This window comes from Conger conger, chromosome 15 (genome assembly GCF_963514075.1).
Source record: "Conger conger chromosome 15, fConCon1.1, whole genome shotgun sequence".
Taxonomy (NCBI): Eukaryota; Metazoa; Chordata; class Actinopteri; order Anguilliformes; family Congridae; genus Conger; species Conger conger.
Window position 1 is genome coordinate 1146119 of NC_083774.1, and position 13008 is coordinate 1159126.

The 13008-nt window shown below is 46.3% G+C and overlaps 1 protein-coding gene across 3 annotated transcripts in view; it reads left to right on the forward strand.

The window, feature by feature from the left end:
* Window positions 1-13008, forward strand: part of LOC133111809 (tetraspanin-18B-like) — a 33298-nt gene that overhangs the window by 6729 nt on the left and 13561 nt on the right. The window lies entirely within an intron of this gene.

Genomic DNA, 13008 nt, shown 5'->3' on the forward strand with positions numbered 1-13008 from the left:
ACCCCTGTGATTGATATCAGGACAACACACACCCCTGTGATTGATATCAGGACAACACACAACCCTGTGATTGATATCAGGACAACACACACCCCTGTGATTGATATCAGGACAACACACACCCCTGTGATTGATATCAGGACAACACAACCCCCTGTGATTGATATCAGGACAACACACAACCCTGTGATTGATATCAGGACAACACACACCCCTGTGATTGATATCAGGACAACACACACCCCTGTGATTGATATCAGGGCAACACACAACCCTGTGATTGATATCAGGACAACACACAACCCTGTGATTGATATCCAGACAACACACACCCCTGTGATTGATATCCAGACAACACACACCCCTGTGATTGATATCCAGACAACACACACCCCTGTGATTGATATCAGGACAACACACACCCCTGTGATTGATATCAGGACAACACAACCCCCTGTGATTGATATCAGGACAACACACAACCCTGTGATTGATATCAGGACAACACACACCCCTGTGATTGATATCAGGACAACACACACCCCTGTGATTGATATCAGGACAACACACACCCCTGTGATTGATATCAGGACAACACACACCCCTGTGATTGATATCAGGACAACACACAACCCTGTGATTGATATCAGGACAACACACAACCCTGTGATTGATATCAGGACAACACAACCCCCTGTGATTGATATCAGGACAACACAACCCCCTCTGATTGATATCAGGACAACACACACCCCTGTGATTGATATCAGGACAACACACACCCCTGTGATTGATATCAGGACAACACACACCCCTGTGATTGATATCGGGACAACACACACCCCTGTGATTGATATCAGGACAACACACACCCCTGTGATTGATATCAGGACAACACACACCCCTGTGATTGATATCAGGACAACACACACCCCTGTGATTGATATCCAGACAACACACAACCCTGTGATTGATATCAGGACAACACACACCCCTGTGATTGATATCAGGACAACACAACCCCCTGTGATTGATATCAGGACAACACAACCCCCTGTGATTGATATCAGGACAACACACACCCCTGTGATTGATATCGGGACAACACACAACCCTGTGATTGATATCAGGACAACACACACCCCTGTGATTGATATCAGGACAACACACACCCCTGTGATTGATATCAGGACAACACACACCCCTGTGATTGATATCCAGACAACACACAACCCTGTGATTGATATCAGGACAACACACACCCCTGTGATTGATATCAGGACAACACACCCCTGTGATTGATATCAGGACAACACACACCCCTGTGATTGATATCAGGACAACACACACCCCTGTGATTGATATCAGGACAACACACACCCCTGTGATTGATATCCAGACAACACACAACCCTGTGATTGATATCAGGACAACACACACCCCTGTGATTGATATCAGGACAACACACCCCTGTGATTGATATCAGGACAACACACACCCCTGTGATTGATATCAGGACAACACACCCCTGTGATTGATATCAGGACAACACACCCCTGTGATTGATATCAGGACAACACACACCCCTGTGATTGATATCAGGACAACACACACCCCTGTGATTGATATCAGGACAACACACACCCCTGTGATTGATATCCAGACAACACACACCCCTGTGATTGATATCAGGACAACACACACCCCTGTGATTGATATCAGGACAACACACCCCTGTGATTGATATCAGGACAACACACACCCCTGTGATTGATATCGGGACAACACACACCCCTGTGATTGATATCAGGACAACACACACCCCTGTGATTGATATCAGGACAACACACAACCCTGTGATTGATATCAGGACAACACACACCCCTGTGATTGATATCAGGACAACACACACCCCTGTGATTGATATCAGGACAACACAACCCCCTGTGATTGATATCCAGACAACACACACCCCTGTGATTGATATCAGGACAACACAACCCCCTGTGATTGATATCCAGACAACACACACCCCTGTGATTGATATCAGGACAACACACCCCTGTGATTGATATCAGGACAACACACACCCCTGTGATTGATATCAGGACAACACACACCCCTGTGATTGATATCAGGACAACACACAACCCTGTGATTGATATCAGGACAACACACACCTCTGTGATTGATATCAGGACAACACACACCCCTGTGATTGATATCAGGACAACACACACCCCTGTGATTGATATCAGGACAACACACACCCCTGTGATTGATATCAGGACAACACACAACCCTGTGATTGATATCAGGACAACACACAACCCTGTGATTGATATCAGGACAACACAACCCCCTGTGATTGATATCAGGACAACACAACCCCCTGTGATTGATATCAGGACAACACACACCCCTGTGATTGATATCAGGACAACACACACCCCTGTGATTGATATCAGGACAACACACACCCCTGTGATTGATATCAGGACAACACACACCCCTGTGATTGATATCAGGACAACACACACCCCTGTGATTGATATCAGGACAACACACACCCCTGTGATTGATATCAGGACAACACACACCCCTGTGATTGATATCAGGACAACACACACCCCTGTGATTGATATCCAGACAACACACAACCCTGTGATTGATATCAGGACAACACACACCCCTGTGATTGATATCAGGACAACACACACCCCTGTGATTGATATCCAGACAACACACAACCCTGTGATTGATATCGGGACAACACACAACCCTGTGATTGATATCAGGACAACACACACTCCTGTGATTGATATCAGGACAACACACACCCCTGTGATTGATATCCAGACAACACACAACCCTGTGATTGATATCGGGACAACACACACCCCTGTGATTGATATCAGGACAACACACACCCCTGTGATTGATATCGGGGGTCACCTGATGTGTGGACACAGTCAGCTGTGTCCTGTGTCCGTTACCTGAACTATAAACGCTCCCGTCTTATTGCTGGAGCTGAAGCCTGCAGCCTAATAATGTTGACCAAAAGATTCACCTCAAATTGGTTTCTTTGTTTTTTGTTTTTAAACTTGAGCGCAAGTCTGCTCAGTACTCTGAACTTTGACCTGTAATGATTTTTGTTCCAGTTTGCTCTGCTTGTTCTGATGGGGTTGAGAGGAATGGTATGGACTGGGCCGGGGAGTTTTGGATGATTTCCAGTAAGTCCTCCACCTCTGCTGAGACACAGGAAAAGGGCGGCAGACTGGCCACTTAACCCCAGGGCTGCTTGGCTTCAGAAAGTGATGCCTACAGTGATCTGCTGTGCGGTAATTACAAAACCATCCATAGCTTTCTTTTCTCCTGGGTTATTCCTGCTGCTGATTGGCCAGACTGTCTCCACACCTGACTCCCAGGTACAGGGAGCAGCAGTCCCTGGCCCTCGAGGAGCGAGTTGCTGATCTCTGCTATAAAACTTCAGCTTGGTGTCAGAGCAATCAAAATCAGCACCAATATTTTTAAACGATGTGGGATTTGAATTCCCCTGTCAATCTTTTAATCTATAACAATTCAAAGATGTCCGATTATTTCCTTCACCTGGAAATTTGACATTCAGGAGCAAGATTTGAATAGCTCTGAGTTGCACATTTGTGGATTATTGCTGTCTTTGCGGTTAATTGTTCTACTTATAATACCGGAAACAGTTGATATGGGCAAAGCTGTGTGATGCCATTTCAGATTTAAAAGGGACAGTGCACATTAATCAACATTTTCAGTTTCCACATCAATGTAGCTAATGAGCTCATTTTCATCTGCAGTCCCTAACCTGCATGCTTAAGAAATGGAAAGTAACAATATCTCAGCAATGACTCAAATATCCAAGACCACATTTTTTGATGATGGTGTTGACATTATAACCATTATAACTTTGGTGAAAGATTTCAAGATTATAATCAGTCATAAGTTGTTCATTTTGGGGTGAACATAATATCTATGTAAAATATAGAGCTGAAAAACCTATGAAGTGATATAAGAGCCATTTCTCTATGACAGACTGTCAGGGAATCTAATTTTGTCATGGTATTGATGAGTTTTTTTGTGTTTGCATTTGTGTGAGTGTGTCCTGGTATTGATGAGTTTTAGCATGTGCATATTTGTGTGTGAGAGTGAGTGTGTCCTGGTATTGATTAGTTTTGGCGTGTGCGTATTTGTGTGTGAACATGAACACACTCACACACAGACACACACAGACACACACAAACGCACACACACACACAGACACTCAGACACATGCAGACAGACAGACATGCAGACACACACGCAGACAAACACACACACACAGACACACACCCACACTCACACAGACAGACACACACACACACACACGCAGACACACATACTCACATACTCACACACAGACTCTCACACACACAGGCACAGGCACACTCACACACAGACACACACACACACTGACACACACACTCTCTCACACACACACACACGCAGACACGCACACACGCACACACGCAGACACACACACACACACTCACGCAGACTCACACACACACACACGCACACTCACACACAGACACACCCACACAGACACACACACACACACACACTCACACAGACAGACACACACACACACGCAGACACACACTCACACAGACAGACACACTCACACACAGACACACCCACACAGACACAGACACACACACACACACACACTCACACAGTCCTGGTGGGCTGGCTGGCTGGCTCTCTCTTTGACTGCCTCCTGTTAGGGGCGGTGTCAGACTGCTTCAGGAGTTTAAGGGACATTCGTCTCACACAGATCTGGATTTTATTTGCATCATGTTTCTGCTCTCTCTCTTGGCAGCCTGTAGCCTCGTGGATCCACGCAGCTGTTGGGCCCTTGAGCAAGGCCCTTAACCCCGCATTGCTCCAGGGGGGATTGGTCTCTGCTTAGTCCTATCAACTGGAAGTCTGAGATCATGATGTCAAATGTGGGGGCGCTCTGGGGGTGATTGGTCTAATCGGGCACACCTGTGCCCAGAGATGATCGCTGAATGAGAGCTTTGGCGGGTTTAGCGGTTAGTGGCTCAGCTCAGATGGGCCTCAGTGCCAGAGCCAATCACAGGCCCCGAGCCTCAGTGCCAGAGCCAATCACAGGCCCCGAGCCTCAGTGCCAGAGCCAATCACAGGCCCCGAGCCTCAGTGCCAGAGCCAATCACAGGCCTGGAATACTGATTTCCGAAAGGTGTATGTGCACGTTCACACCTGTACGCAAGAGTGCACGATCAGACGCATACACACAGACATGCACACGCACACAGAGGCATACACACTACAGACACACTCTCACACGCACGCACGCACGCACGCACACACACACGCACACACACGCACACACACACACACACGCACACACACACACACACACAGCCTTCAGACATGTCAGAGGAGGCAGTGTTGGGGGTGAAGTGGCCCTGATGGAGGGGCGGTGTTGGGGGAGAAGTGGCCCTGATGGAGGGGGGGTGTTGGGGGAGAAGTGGCCCTGATGGAGGGGGGGTGTTGGGGGTGAAGTGGCCCTGATGGAGGGGCAGTGTTGGGGGAGAAGTGGCCCTGATGGAGGGGGGGTGTTGGGGGAGAAGTGGCCCTGATGGAGGGGCGGTGTTGACCAGATGGGCCCCCGGCCCCCAGACAGCTTCCTTCACCCGAGATCCCCCCTCTCTGCCTGGGCTGTGTGAAATCCAGCCCCCTGCTGCGTAGGCCTCTCCACCACGGGCCTCTGCGCATAAACCCGCCGTTGCCATGGCAGCCGCAGGGCCTGACCCGCGTCCCATGGTGCCGAGCGGTACGGGGGGAGGGGGGAGGGGGGGGTTTAGGGTGAGTGGTTTAAGAGTTTGTTGTTCTTCTGCCCTCTCTCAGTTCAGGCTGGGTTTTTGTGCCTGTTCTGAACCCCCCCCCACCCCGGATTAAAAGAGGTTTTTCCCCCCAGCCCAGGCGGAACAGCGGGAGTGGCTTGTTAACCTTGGATCTGTGCAAAACCTTTACTGCTACTAATATGGTCCCTTTTCCTCAAGAGCTTCCCTCTGTTTATCTCCTTGCCTGTTCTTGGCTTTTCAGACGGGAGCCTGATGGTGGTGCTTCAGGTGTGGTTATGGTGTGGTTATGGTTATGGTGTGGTTATGGTTATGGTTATGGTGTGGTTATGGTTGTGGTTATGGTGTGGTCCAGTCTGTGATCAGTGCTGAACTGACTAAAGAGACTCTCACACAACTTGATTCCAAGACTGGCATTTAGAGAAATTGTGATACATTACAGTTTTTTAGCTGACTTTTATCCAAAGTGACTTAACAGTTGATAAGACTAAGCAGGGGACAATCCCTCCTGGAACAACCTTGCTCAAGAACCGCATGTAAAGTAATGTGATGAACCCAAATGTGCGTTTTAAAGAGAAAAGGGGACAGAACAGAGAGCATGAACAATGTTGACCAGACGTGGATCCCCCACAATGCAAAGAGGAGAGAGAGTGGGGGTGTGGGTGGGGGTTGTTCCTCCTCTGCAGTTTGCGTGGCCTGCTGCTTGCTCTCACTGCTGCACTGAGAGTGTAAAATGCTTTCACCAGCTGCTGGGTCTGGGGAGGGGTAAGGGGGGTTTGGGGCGAGGGATTGGGGTGTTCAGTGAAAGGCCAGGAGCGGGGCGGACGGTCTGCTGTTAATGGAGGAAGTGGAACACAAGGCGGGGCTGCTCTATAAACGGCACAGGATGGCTCACAATGGACCATCTGAGAGGCCTCCCCTCTGATTGGTGGAGAAGAGGTCATGTGGGTCTGATGGCAGGAAAGGGACAGGAAGAGGATGTGATTTGCAGTGGGGCGGGGGGGGGGCCCTTGCTCACTCCCCCCATTAATTACGGCCCCAGCGTAGTCACAGGGAGCTCAGTGTAGCTGTTGGGCCCTTGAACAAGCCCTTAACCCCACTTGGCATCTGCTAAACAATTGGGTTGTAAAATTTACAGTGACTTTGCAGGCAGCAGTGTTAAATGCACCAGTGTTAAAAAGATGCTTTTATCCAAAGTGACTGAGATCAGTTGATTAGGCTAAGCAGGGGACAATCTGGAGCAATGTGGGATTAAGGGCCTTGCACAAGGGCCCAACAGCTGTGCGGCTCTTATTGTGGCTGCACCGGGGATTGAACCACCGACCTTGTGGCTCCCAGTCAAGTACCTTAGCCACGAGGCTACACTGGCAAATGGAGGCCACGCCAGGCTGCCCCCAGACTGAGTTTTAACTGGCAGACCTCCCTCCTGAAGGTGGGTGGAGGGGAGGGCCGGTGTGCAGCCGTGCTGGAGGGTGGGGGGGGGGGGGGGGGTACGTGCCTGTGAGGAGGTGGAGCAGGGAGCAGTGTGTGTGTGTGGAGAGAGAGGCAGGCTCTGGGCGTGCGATCAGGAGCAGTGTGTGTGTGGAGAGAGAGGCAGGCTCTGGGCCTGCGATCAGGAGCAGTGTGTGTGTGGAGAGAGAGGCAGGCTCTGGGCGTGCGATCAGGAGCAGTGTGTGTGTGGAGAGAGAGGCAGGCTCTGGGCGTGCGATCAGGAGCAGTGTGTGTGTGGAGAGAGAGGCAGGCTCTGGGCGTGCGATCAGGAGCAGTGTGTGTGTGGAGAGAGAGGCAGGCTCCCTGCACTGGGGGTCTGTTGTTGTAGCCAATTTGGGTTCAGCCAAAAACATCTTCAGAACGGTTTAGCAGAACAGAGTACAGTGAATAAACAAACAGTCCTGACATCTGGCCCAGTCTCCTGAAACCTCCGGGCTGCTCTGATCACATCCTGAGGCTCTCTGCCTTTCCTGTTTCTCGGAACGGCGATCCGCCGGAAGGAAGGGCGGGAACGCCTGGACGTGGGAGGACGTGAGAGGAGACCTCGTTTCAGAAACGCTTTCACTCACACCGCCCTGCGTCTCCTCACCTCACCTCACCTCACCTGTCTCCTCACCTGTCTCCTCACCTGTCTCCTCACCTGTCTCCTTACCTCACCTGTCTCTTCACCTGTTACCTCACCTGTCTCCTCACCTCACTTGTCACCTCACTTGTCTCCTCACCTCACCTGTCTCCTCACCTGTCTCCTCACCTGTCTCCTTACCTCACCTGTCACCTCACCTGTCTCCTCACCGCACCTGTCTCCTCACCTGTCACCTCACCTGTCTCCTCACCTCACCTGTCTCCTCACCTCACCTGTCTCCTCACCTGTCTCCTCACCTGTCTCCTCACCTCACCTGTCTCCTCACCTCACCTGTCTCCTCACCTCACCTGTCACCTCACCTGTCTCCTCACCTCACCTGTCTCCTCACCTCACCTGTCTCCTCACCTGACTCCTGAATGACAGAGCTTCACCTGTTCACCATTTGGATTCAGCCAAAAATATCTGCAGAGCGGTTTAGCAGAACGGAGTACAGTGAATAAACAAACAGTCCTGACGTCTGGCCCAGTCTCCTGCTCCGGCTCCTTTAGCTCGCTAGATTTGGAGGCAGAATTGGTACATTTTAAAACCAGGGTTTTGGGTGTTTCTGTGGAAGTCAGCACAGACGTTTCCACATCTTCAGTTATACGATGACGTGACCCCCGATGGCAGACACAGTGTCCCGGTCAGGCTTGTGTTTGCATCAGGGCCCTCGGACCTCAGCCACAGCTCTCTCTCTCTCTCTCTCTGTCTCTCTCTCTCTCTCTCTCTCTCTCTCTCTCTCACTCTCTGTCAAATTCAAATTTCAAATTCAAATTGCTTTATTGGCATGACAAAATTTGCATTTGTATTGCCAAAGCATGGCAAGGAACATGTTAAAACAGATGAAAATAACACAGTAATATGATTATTATATAAAAAAAAAAAAATAATAATAATAATAAATTAAAAAAAAATTAAGGATAATAATTAACAATAATAAATCTATATATACATATATATACACACATATACATGCACATGCATATTCATACACACGTATATACACATGTATATATACATACATACATATAATTAGACACATCTTTCTAACATACTAATAACAAGCTAATCTAATAATAACAGTTTATATAACAGGTAAATTTAATATGTGTGTGTGTGTGTGTGTGTGTGTGTGTGTGTGTGTGTGTTTGTTTTGTCACTCACTGTCTCTGAGTATGTGACATTCAGACACATATTTCACTGCAATATGTGCAGTTGTTCCCTCTCCCAAGACTATCGGTAGTTGGTTGCTCTCTTCTAGGTGGAGAAAGTTGGGGATATGTTTTTTAAATTTATTAAAATATTTTTTTCTGATATTTTTGTATTTTTCACATTTTAGAAGGAAGTGCACCTCCGTTTCAACCTCACCTGTCATACAGTGACCACATATCCTCTGTTCTTTTGGTAGCCAGGACTTTTTATGTCTACCTTTTTCAATGGCTAGGTTGTGGTCACTGAGTCTGTACTTGGTAAGGAGTCGTCTCTGCTTCATATCTCGGACAGTTACAAGATATTCAGCCAATTTGTATTCTCGTTTTAGGGCCAGGTAGCAAGTAAGCTTGTTTTGTGTTTTGGTTTGGTTGTTCCAATGTTCCAGATAAATGGTTTTATTTTGTTTAGCAATTTGGTTTATTCTGATTTGTGTTTGTGAAGCAGTGCTGGCCTGAGAGATGTTCTTGTTAGATGTGAGATGATTAGTTAGTCTCAGTACCAGCTGACTTAGTGGACTCTTTTCGGGGTTCAGCTCTTGGGTTTGAAATGCGTGGAACTGCAGTGTTGTTTTGGGACTTGATTTCAGATGCATCCAGAATTTGAGTGACCTTTTTTGTATGTTTATAATCAATGGGAATCGTCCTAATTCAGCCCTGCATGCATTGTTTGGTGTTTTTTGTTGGATGTTTAAAATTGTTCTGCAGAATTCTGCATGTAGGGCTTCAATTGGATGCTTCTCCCATCTAATGTAGTCCTGTTGACTGAGTGGACCCCATACTTCACTTCCATACAGAGCAATTGGCAGGATTACACTGTCAAATATTTTTGACCAGATTCTGATTGGAATGTCAATCTGGAAGAATTTTTTTCTGATTGCATAGAAGGCTCTGCAAGCCTTTTCTTTCAGTGAATTCACTGCCAGACCAAAGTTTCCTGAGGCGCTAATTTTCAGACCCAGGTAATTATAGGACAGGGTGTGTTCTAGGGCGGCGTTTCCTAGACTGAACGTGTGTCTGCTTTCCTGAGATCTTGCCTTTTTTTGGAAGATCATTATTTTAGATTTTTTATGGTTTACTGTCAGGGCCCAGTTCTGGCAGTACTGCTCTAGCAGGTCCAGATGCTGCTGTAGCCCCTGTTCAGTGGGCGACAGCAGCACCAGGTCATCTGCATAGAGGAGGAATTTCCTTCTTGTTTAGTGTTAGGCCAGGGGCTGTAGATTGTTCCAATAACACCGCTAACTCATTTATATAGATATTAAATAGAGTAGGGGACAAGTTACATCCCTGCCTAACCCCTCGCCCTTGAGTGAAGAGATCAGTCCTTTTATTGCCAATTTTTATTCCGCATTTATTATTTGTATAAATTGATTTAATTATGTCATATACTTTACCCCCTACACCGCTTTGGAGAATTTTATAATATAAACCTTCCTGCCAAATTGAATCAAATGCTTTTTTAAAGTCAATAAAGCATGTAAACATTTTTTTTTTCTTTTGTTGGTGTACATGTTGATTAATTAGGGTGTGTAGGGTGTAAATATGATCAGTAGTTCGGTGGTTTGGTAGAAAGCCAATTTGTCCTTTACTCAAGACATTGTGTTCGGTAAGGAAGGTCAGTATTCGGGCGTTAATAATACTGCAGAAAACCTTCCCCAGATTACTGCTTACACAAATGCCTCGGTAGTTATTTGGGTCTAGTTTGTCTCCACTCTTGTGTATTGGGGAAATAAGCCCCCAGCTCCAGTTCTCAGGGAAGCAGCCAGCTTGGAGAACGAGATTGAACAATTTGAGCAGGGCCAGCTGCAGCTCAGCGGTGCTGTGTTTAAGCATCTCTGTCCTGATGCTGTCATGGCCACAAGCTTTTCTTGGTTTAAGTTTTCTAATTTGGTCTTCTAATTCTTTAATTGAGATTTGGTAGTCAAGTGGGTTCTGATTGTTTTTGATAGTTGATTCTAGGATTTTTAGTTTTTCTTTGATTTTGTTCTGTTCGAAATTGAGATTGTTTGGTGATATTTGTTTATATAAGTTTTCAAAATGTGTTTTCCAGGTATTACAGTCTTGTATAGCCAGATTTTGTGTGCTCCTGTTGCTCAATTTGTGCCATTGTTCCCAGAACTGATTTTTTTCAATAGAGTCCTCAATTTCTCTGAGGGTTTGATTATAATGATTAAATTTTTTGTGTCTTAAAATCTTTTTATATTCTCTCAGTGTTTCAGTGTAGTTTTGACGATTTTCCAAATTTTGTGGTTCATGGTGTTTTTGGTTGGACAAGTGTCTTAATTTTTTTCTGACACTTCTGCAGTCCTCATCAAACCATGTTTCTTTTTGGGGTCTCAGGCCAGATTTCTGACTTTTGTTTTTGAGACCTGCTTTGTTGGCTGATTTATAATATATTTTGTTAATTTGGGTTACAGCTATATTTATGCCAGATTGGTTTGGTTGGAATGTTTTTGAGAGAAAGTTTTTAATCAGGTTAGTAGTCTCCGGTGAACTGATTGCCGTTTTAAATTTTACATCACTGTCATGAGCCCATTTAAACGTTTTGTTCAGCTGAAATGTTTTGCAGGGCTCGGGTTCTTTGGCTATCTTTTGTCCATTTCTTTTTAAGTATACATTTATCTGACAGTGATCAGAAAGTGGTGACTGTGGTCTGACAGTGAATGCACTAATGAAGGAGGGGTCCATGTCAGTGATTGCATAATCGACTACACTAGCCCCAAGAGCTGAACAACAAGTGAACCTCCCTAAAGAGTCCCCTCTGATCCTTCCATTAAGCATGTACAGACCTAAGGATCGACAGAGGTGCACTAACTCTTTGCCATTTTTGTTTGCAGTATAATCAAGACTGTTTCTTTGGGTAGTGGTGGGGTTAAGGTAGACAGAGGATGTTCTGAAAATGTGGCAGTTGCCAGCAGACTCCACGATATCATTCTCTGATCCTGTTCTGGCATTTAAATCTCTGATCAGTAGGACATTACCATGGGCCTGGTAATGCCTGATCTCCGAATGGAGAATTTCAAATAAATTGTCATTGAAGTTGGGCGACTCTAAAGAGGGAATGTAGGCCGTATAAATGTTGTTGGGGAAATTCCCTTTCCTTAGGAGAGACTTGCAAGCAACTTTTCCCGTTTAAAAGAACCCAGTTCTTTCACAGCAAGTAGAGTTACAATAATACGAGCTTTATTGATGCTGCAGCAAAACAAAGCACGGAGAATGCATCACACCAATGTGAGACTCTAGATTTTAACAGTCTATTCTTATACCATTACACATCCTGCTTTATCACATGAATACATTATGGCAAAAGCCAATCATCTCCATACAGTGTCCAGTACTTTTCCATCACACGTTGTACTCCTGAGTCCTCATCTGCCCTTTAAGTCATGTAACATTTGTTTTGCAATTACCACACTGCTACAGCAACTACAAAGCTAACATTAATCATCCGTCTTTCCTCCTTAGGCTGGTTTCGGAGGAACTGACCTTGGGTGCGATTCCTCATTATTTTATCATAACAAGCACTTGCGCTAAACGTTGGGAGAGTGTTCTTTCTGCCCGTCTTGGCAGCCTGTATACTTTGTTCTGCTTTTCCGCTGCACGTGCACCCATATGACGTAATGCTGTGGCAGAACACTCACCCCTCCCCTACATTTCTGTGGTTATCTGTCACAAGCACATCTTATTCTTTCAAGCAGCTTTCTAACTATATGCATTGTACATATCTGGATATATATGTCCTAGGTTACATTATATTTTTCTCCCACAATGTACATGTCATTATTACACT